This window comes from Trichosurus vulpecula, chromosome 5 (genome assembly GCF_011100635.1).
Source record: "Trichosurus vulpecula isolate mTriVul1 chromosome 5, mTriVul1.pri, whole genome shotgun sequence".
In the NCBI taxonomy this organism is placed as follows: domain Eukaryota; kingdom Metazoa; phylum Chordata; class Mammalia; order Diprotodontia; family Phalangeridae; genus Trichosurus; species Trichosurus vulpecula.
In genome coordinates this window covers 282,731,848-282,740,943 of record NC_050577.1, presented here as the reverse complement: position 1 = coordinate 282,740,943, position 9,096 = coordinate 282,731,848, and the positions used below count along the sequence as shown (strand labels likewise).

The 9,096-nt window shown below is 39.3% G+C and overlaps 1 pseudogene; it reads right to left on the bottom strand.

Annotated features, from left to right (window-relative positions):
* Positions 1 to 2,177: 2,177 nt before the first annotated feature.
* Positions 2,178 to 8,690, bottom strand: LOC118851347 (annotated as a pseudogene).
* Between the last annotated feature and the right edge of the window lie 406 nt (positions 8,691 to 9,096).

Below are 9,096 nucleotides of genomic sequence, written 5' to 3'. Positions count from 1 at the left end.
AGCAGGTCAGTATTGTCTACCCGTAGTGGTCCACATATTTTCCTTTATTATGTGTTCGGGAAACAGGAGAACTCTTAGCTTTGATGCTGTGTTTTGGTAAGCAAAAACCTTATTGCTCCCTATATATGGGTAGTATAGATTAAATAGACTTTTGTAGACTGGCCTAAGAACTTAACTTCAAGTGGTAACATCTTTTTTCTATGAGAATATGTATGGTTTTTCCTTAAATGTTGTGAATTTTAGTGTTGGCCACTGTACTTTCTTTTAAGTCCTGGTCACATATTTTCATGGCTGTCATAAATCTTTTTATGTGGTTCTTTGCTCAATTTTGTCTGTCTACCATTGGAGATAATATCACTATTTTACCTCAAGTAGGAAGACTGGGTTCAGCAACTGTGGATATGAAAGCAATCTCAGCCAAATATACCCCTACATCTTTTACCTGAGAATTCCTTTTTTTCCTGGACTTTCCATATTTCCAGGCACTGTCTTTACTCCCAGTTGTCCTCCTTTCCTCATATTATAGGCTATGACTTATGTATGAATCACTATATTGTAGAATATAGGTATTGTTGTTTATAAAATAACTAATAATCAATAAATACTTACTAAGCATCTACCATGTTTGAGGCACTGGGTTAAGCCTGGGAATAGAAAGAAAAATAAGAGTCCCTTTCCTCCAGGAGCTTACAGTCTAACGGGGAAGACAACACACAAAAGGAAGCAGAAAGGAGGTTGCTAAGTTCAAAAGAGTGCAGCTAGCTAGATAAATAGATGTCTGACCTGGCCTGCTACTTAAATGAAGGTTCTGGGAGGAGTCAGAGGCTCCTCAAATCAGAGCTAAGGAGGAGCCCCAGGGACAAAGGGTACTGCAAAGGTGTGAGTTTCAGGGATAAAATGAACTTGCAGGATGAAGAGCTTCCTGAGGCATGATGTAGAAGTCCAAGAATTCTGCCAGGTAGAAATGAATGGTTTGCAACCAGAGAAACAAACGAGACTCATTTACCAAACTAAAACTGGAATGCTTAGTCTGACAAAGGATGCTATTTTTTCTACATTCTCATTAAAAGCATATTTTTATTTTTTTGAAATCAGAACTATCTCAAGAAATCCAAACCTTAGGGTATAAGTCTTCTCCTGTAGGATCAGTAGATATTGTTTTTATTGTTATGTGTTCTTTGTTCTGGAAGAGAATCAATGACATCAGGAGGAGGATGTCTTGATTTGCAAGTGGCAAGACATAGTTCAGGACAACTGGTGATGGCCCAGGGTGATATGACATTGTATGGGTTGCATCAAGCTTTGAAATATTGAAAAGCCTAAAAGAGATCTGTAACCACTTAAAAGAATTTGGTCTGACCATCCACACAGAAAAGAGTGGATGGTGTGTGTATGTAAAATATGTATACTCACATGTATATATGTATATGTGTATGTGTATACTTTTCCAGTGCACCCATGAATAAAGAACTCATTCATTCACATCCAGTAATGAATGCCATGTAGTAATGCAGAGAGGAGAGTACCTAAGGGCTAACTTTCCCTCTCCCTAGACCATGTAGCAGCCCCTCAAAAATAGCTTGAAGTTTTGGTCTGTTTCACTCATCCTTTTTAGTTCTAAATGCAGGGAATGGAGGTCAGACCTAGATCTTGAGCCATGAGAACCTTGGAGCCCAGAATTCTAGGCCAAACATGCAGCCAGTTGTAATGGTAATCAGGGAAAGACTTTTTTTTTTTACTGTTTTCTCTTTTGGAGCACTTAGGTAATCAAGTGCCTTTGATGAGACTGGCCTTTGTTTCTTTGATTAAATTGAGAGTCTTTGATGACCTGCTTACATGAAGGGAAAGCCTAGTTCACCTAGGTTTGAGTCACATGGCTGCAACTCAATCTTTTGACCCTGAACAGGGTATATAAAGTCAGAGGTTAGCATTTTGTTTGGGGGCTCTTACTCACTGGAAGAGTGTTATTGGTGTTACACAGCCACAGTAGCTGCTAGCAACATTGTCATTACACCAGTCCAACAGAGAAATCCTGAGAGGTCAGGGTTCCAAGAAATTGGGGTTAGGGTTGGACTTGAACTTGATAGGATTGATGCCATGTAAGAATGGAGTGAAACAGTCAGTCTAATTCCCTCCCCTTCCCAGAGTTATAGGGAGTATAGTCAGTCAATAAATATTTAGTAAACATCTACTGTGTCTGGCAATGTGCTTAGTGCTGGGGATACAAAAAGATGCAAAAGACAGTTCCTGCCATCAAGGAGCTCACAGTCCAATGGGAGAGAAAACTAGCAAAGAAATATGTACAAGCAAGCTATATACAGGATAAAAAAGGAAATAATTAAAAGAGAGAAGGAACTAGAATTAAGAGGGTTGGGAAGGGATTCCTGTAGAAAATCAGATTTTATTTGGGACTTGAAGCAAGCCAAAGAAGACAGGAGGTAGAGATGAAGAGGGAGAGTGTTCTGTGTGTGAGGGACAGCCAGAGATAATTCTCAGAGCTGAGATGGAATGTCTTCTTTGTGAAACAGTAAAGAGGACAGTGTCACTGGAACAAAGAGTACATGGCAGCTGGTAAGATGTAAAAAGTCTGGAAAAGTAGGAGGGGGCTTTGAATGCTAAACCTACCATATTTCTCATGTATAAGACACACCTTAATTTTGGGGCTCGAAATTTGAAAAAAAATGTATTACATAAAGTTCTTGAACTCAAGTTTTATTCATCATAAAATTCAAACCAAAATATGATGAAATTCAAGGACCTTCTGCTCATAGCTTTCAGGCATCTTTTGGGCAAGTCTGGTATGTGTACGCACGCTTAGTCCATTCTGTTTCATGAACCTGAAGCACCAATTGTGTCCTCCTTTGAAATGAGTAACTTCTTTTTCATCGGCAATTCTTCTTGCCTCATGCTGAACCATCTTTGTGAGCACAGGAATTCCAATTGCCCTTTGCTCTTCAATCCATATTTTCAATTCCCTCTCTAAATCAGGCCACTTTGCTGACTTGCCTCTCATGGCCTTCTTCTGCCATGGTGTTTTCAGTAGGGTTTCTTCTTTCCATAGCCAGTCTTGTATTGTTTTCTCAGTTGGAGGAGGACCAAACTTAAGTTCAGCAGCATGATTTCCATTCACTTTTGCAAACTGGATCACTTTTAACTTGAATTCAGCACTGTACGAAAATCTTTTCTGAGCCATTTCTGGGCAGAATGCAACCTAATACACCAGTAACAAATGCGAAACAATGAGCGCAAAGACAAGTGCGAAAAAGTGGGAAATGCAAGTAAAAAACTACAACCACTGTATAAGATGAACCCAATTTTTAGACCCCATATTTTTCAAAAAGGGGTGTGTCTTATACATGGGGAAATACAGTAGATGATTTTGTATTTGATACTAGAGGCAATAGGGAAATGATGTGGTTTGAGGGGGGTTCAGGACCCCTCAAGGACTGGAATACTGGACAGGGTCATCTGAAATGAATTCACGGACTCAAACATTCTTTAAGTCAAGTTGGCAAAGGTTTATTTTTACGCTTTTCATCAGGCAAACATTCTTAAGGAACCTGTGACCTTGGAGGGGTACTGTTAAAGTTTATACAGGATAAACTACAGTAAAACATGTGCCAAATATGCTAACTAGGTGATTCAGGGTAGGATTAGGGAGTGGTTAAGAAGTGGTCAGTTCTTAAAGGAACATGCACTATTTGTATGTACTGTGCCGGTGTTTTACACAGAGATCACCAGGAAAAGCCCAAGGGAGGGCACAAGGAGGTGTGGTTTTTATGTCTACTATGGTTAGGTCACTAAGTTAACTAGCGGTCAGGGCCAACTGAGTCTGCCAGCCATCAATGTCTTGTTTGACAAGATAGATGTAGGGAGTATACGTATGTCTAAAGTCTAAGGTACACATAACGAGGAATCCAAGATGCATATAATGAAGTAGGGAGTTGGTATAGATAGTGCAGTGGGTATAGAATATCTTTATGAGCTAGTACAAAGCCAGTTCAAGCTGATAATTCTTACTGGTGAAGTTTGTTACTGCACCAGTGAGAGAGATAAGTGTTTTGCTGGAGCTCACTCATGAGTAATTGCTAGGCATAGTGTCCTTGGGCTGGGGAGAAAGCTGCCAAGGATAGCTAGGAAGAAATGTGATTTTGGAATTGAGGTCCAAGCATAGGCACCCAAGCACCTTATCAAAACCACTAGAGTTTATTGAGTAGAGGGTGTGTAACATGGTCAGAGCCATACTTTAGGAAAATCACTTTGGTGGCTTAATGGAAGATGGATTGGAATGGAGAAATACTTGAGATAGTTTATAAGTAAGGCAAGATTCATGATCGCAAGAATGACCATGAACATGCTTCTATAGTTCAGAATTGCAAAGTATGAAAAACTCTCTAGGTAGAAGGCAGAGGAAGTATAACATTTATTTAGGCTCCAGAGGATAAAATCCCAAGACCAATAACTCCAGATCAATATAGCAGTAATTATATTCCAAAACTAGTAAACTCACCTCAATGTAGCAACAAGGAAATTATAACACAGTATTATAGGAAGGAACCAAGTCATCCTGCAACCCCTGCTAGGGCCTTTCTGTAAACAATCACTCATGAATCCTAACTCTCCACTCAGCACTCTCTTCTGCAGCTCTGTCTATGCTGGCTCTCTCAATGTCTGCTCTTCAGCCCCCTCTGGATGAATGCTTCTCAATTCTGATTCCCTTCAGTTCTGCTTCTCTTAAGTTCTGCCCCTCTTCAATTCTGGTTCCCTCACACTCTAGGCTCTCCTTATATCCAGTCCTAGCCAGGCGGCTCATTGGCTAGAACTCAGGTCTCTGATTCTCTGAATTCATGATTGACTAGAACTCCATGCACATACCATTGGGCTCTGGTCTTAGCAACACCCCTTAGGGCCCTGATGGCTTAATGCCCAAATTGGCTTAGTAAGTAGAGGCTTTAAGCCTATATACAAAGATATAATCAAACTTTCCCACCTAGCCCCACCTGAGGCCTATTGAGTGGGTGGGGAAGATCTTTGATCACATTAATACTACAGATAGGCAGATCCACCAGCAGGCTATTGCAATAGTCCAGGTATGAGGTGATACTGACCTTCACCACAATGGTGGCAGTGTCAGAGGAGAGAAGAAGGTGTACTTGAAAGATGTTGCAAAGGTAAAATAGACAATTATTGGCAACAGATTGTATAGTGAGGAGTTGAGGATAATATCTAGGTTGCCAGCCTGAGAATAGTGATGCTGCCCTCTACCATAATAGGGAAGTTAGGAATGGGAGAAAATTTAGGGGCGAAGATAATGAGTTCCATTTTAGACATATTGAGTTTAAGATGTCTACTAGATACCCAGTTTGAGATGTCTGAAGGATAACTGGAGATTCAAAATTGGAGGTCAGCAGAGAAGTTAGGACAGGATAGGACAAGATAGGACAAGCCAGGCTTAATAAGGGGGTGAATTGAGGTACACAGAAGTCGCGGGAAGCCTCTGTCAAATAAGGCAGAGAAGCTGTGTTTTTTTTGGAGGAGGGGAGGGAATGGGGTGATCCAGCAGAGAAGTGGCTGCCTGGGAAGTCCAGAGTTCATTCTGGGGTCATGGTCTGGGTACCTCAGTCCTAATATAAGTAGGCTTCTTGCAGGTAAAGTTTAAACTGAGGTCAGCTGGGAGGATACCAACTCTCATAAAAGCTGTTAGTCCTGGGGGTCATGTTTTCCAAATTGGGAACATAGCTTTTACTTCTCAGTTTTGATTTCTGTATGTTTTTGTCTTTTCTTTTTTTGTCTTTGTCTTTAAGATATAGCTTGTGTTCACTAGATAGGAGGGTCAGGACACCCTCAGACTACCCGTGTGTGAGAAACATAAGGAGGAATTCTATTTCCACAGTAGTAATAACAGGATGTGATTCAGAGGTGACTAGTTATAACCAGAGCTGTGACCTAGCAGAACCAGGCTTAGATCAAGTAAAAGGTCAGAAGTTTGTACACATGCTTAAGAAGCTGTTTAATATTAACCAACACACCCCCAGGGTGGAGCTATCTAATTTAAATGCATATGGTGATTCATGACAAAGGAGTGGAACACGTCTAAGAGAAGAACATGGAATAGGCAGTTCAGGAAGTTGTATCCCTCTAATGGACAACAGGGGAGGGAAATGAGAATTAGGATAAGACCTAAAAGGTTTTGTAATTGTATGAAAGGGTGTGTCTCTTTATGGGTCACCTGAGTTCTTGAAGGCCCTGGCAAGAGAACAATAAATAAAATCTTTCTTTAATTCACAGATGGCCGTGTGGAGTTTTTAGTAAGATGATTATTTCTCACATGTTTTTGAAGTTTAAGATGGGTAATTTTAATTTTAAAGGGTTCTCTGTCTTTTGATTATGAGTTTTGGAAGTGGAATCAGAGAAGGGATTCTTTTTCTCCAAGCACTTCCTTGAAATAAGTTATTTTTAAGCCAACAGACCAAGTGGCCCGGAACTATAGCTTGCAAGGGCTGATGAGAGAAAGCTACCTTTGATTTTTGATAGGCAAATTACCATCTAAAGTGAAATTAAATAGACACTTAAAATCATTTGGCAAAAGAGAATTTTTTCTTGCAAGAACAAAGGAAGACAAAAGGAAAAGCCAGTGTGCCGACGTGAGGCAGGTGAGTAAATTTCTTGAATGCATTTGCATGGGAATACATAGAAGGAGCAGAACTCTTGGGAATTAAACCATAAAAGCCTGGTAGAATCCTAAGAGATGAGGCTAGGTAGAGACTGGAAAAACTATAGCGGAAAAAAATACATACATACATACGTATATATATACATATACATACACATACATACATATACATACATATATATATATATATACACACACACATATACATACACACACACACACATTTATGTATGCCAGATAAAGAGATGGTACCTTGGTTGGATGCACATTTTAAACTTGATATGTAGATCTAACGCATGCACTGGTGAAAGGGCTTTTAAATACACACTGCCTTCATTGTTTAGATCTTTCCTTTGCTTCCGCAGTCCTGAATTGTGATCAGGTTTGGGGATGTAAGGGGTGAATTAACATTCTTTAGAATGTGTTTTAAGGGAGATTTAGAAAAACCAGTGGACGAGCTGAGGGGAGACCAAGCAGCACCAGTCCCACCCCCACCCTACCACCATCCAATTGGCAAACTTTGATTCCTATGTAAATAGAAAAGATGAAAAAGGAAAATTTTTGTAACTTAATTTGAAAGCCAATACAGACAACTATGTAAAGTCAGGAGAGATTTGATAAGCAAGGTGTTGCTAAGTGTGATAATTAAAATCTCTTGTATACTACCATTTTTAAAATCTTTTGCAGTGGATTAGCTGGAAATAGTGGCTCCAAAATATGAAATGCTTAGAATAAATAGTCCTTGTAAAACATATAATACTAAATCATTGAAATTGTAAATTAAGTTTCTTTGTGATGTTATTTGGAAAATAAAACCAGGTGTAGTAGAATTTATTCTGGTCCCATTTTAAGTGAAATTTATTATTATCTGCTATCATATTCTATGGGTCAGGCAGTTTGTTAGTAAGTCAAGTTACTCCAGTTATCTGATTTGTAATGTGTTAAAGATAGTTGCCTAATGTTAATTTGATAATTCATCATTTTAGAAATATTGTTAGAAAAGTTTGCTATTCTTTAATTCTTTTGGGTTATGGATTTAATTGTTAAAAGACCAATGTAAATGTTTAAAAAAATCAATAGCTGATTAGTAACTGAGTTAGTATCAATATGTTAAGATATCATGCTTAGGTCAAAGTACAATGTTTTATCTTCAGTTAAGAACTAGAAATTGCAAAGGAAAAGATTTTTAGAAATTAGTCTTTAACCATCTTCAGTCTAAGAATAAGTTCAGATAATCATCTGGTTAATTGTGTCCACCCACCTTTCAGGATAATCTGTAGGAAGCTTGTATTAAATATAACACTACACAAATATTGGCAATGGTGATCACCTGGCCACCAGGAAGCTCATAGCTCTTCTCCAGGGAAGAGGAGGAAGCAGCAGTGGCCATCTCCTGCTTACAGTCCAGGGCAATATAGCACATCCTCTCCTTAATGTCATGAACAATTTCCCTTTCAGCTGTAGTAGTGAAGTTGTACCTTCCTTCTGTCAGTATCTTCATGAGGTAGTCTGTCAGGTCACAGCCAGCCAAGTCTAGATGAAGGATGGCAGGGGGAAGGGCATAACACTCCTAGATAGGCACAACGTGAGTGACACCATCCATAACAATACCAGTGGTATGACCAGAGGCATACAGAGACAACACAGCCTGAACAGCAACACACATGGCTGGGGTGTTGAAGGTCTCAAACGTGATCTGTGTCATCTTCTCTCTGTTGGCATTAGGGTTTAAGGGAGTTTCTGTAAGCAGAATGGGGGCTACATGAAGCTTGTTGTAAAAGGTATGATGCCACATTTTCTCCATGTCATCCCAGGTGTATCAATGACACATTCAACAGGATATCTCTGGGCCTCATCACCAACATAACTGTCCTTTTGCCCCCTTTCCACCATGACACCCTGGTGTCTTGGGCATCCAACATGGAGGGGATGCCCAAGGAGCATCATCCCCAGCAAAGCCAGCTTTGCACATGCCAGAATCATTGTCAATGACAAGAGCAGCGATTTCTTCTTCCATTCTTATTTAATCTGAGGCTGTGTACTATCCTAGTCTGAGAATGTATAAGATTCAGATCCTGAAGTATCTCATTCTTTCAGAATGATATGAATATAATTAGACAAACATAAAGAAGCTTGTGAGACAAAGACATGAATCTATTAAATTGGGAGATTAAAGTCAGGAACCTCTTTTGTTTTGTTTTAAAGAATAGTATTTCAGTATAGTCAGTCATGTTAATGGAAAGTGGTAACTTATGAGCTATCTTGTGTTACCTTAATGGGAAATCCGATTTTACTTATGTTTGCTATTTAACCTGGGATTAGAATCTGTATGTAGTACATGTCCTGAAATGCATGAAAATAGTTAAGAGTCACCTTAAAGATGTTCCCATTATTTAAAGGGATTCTTGGATTAGTATTCTGTT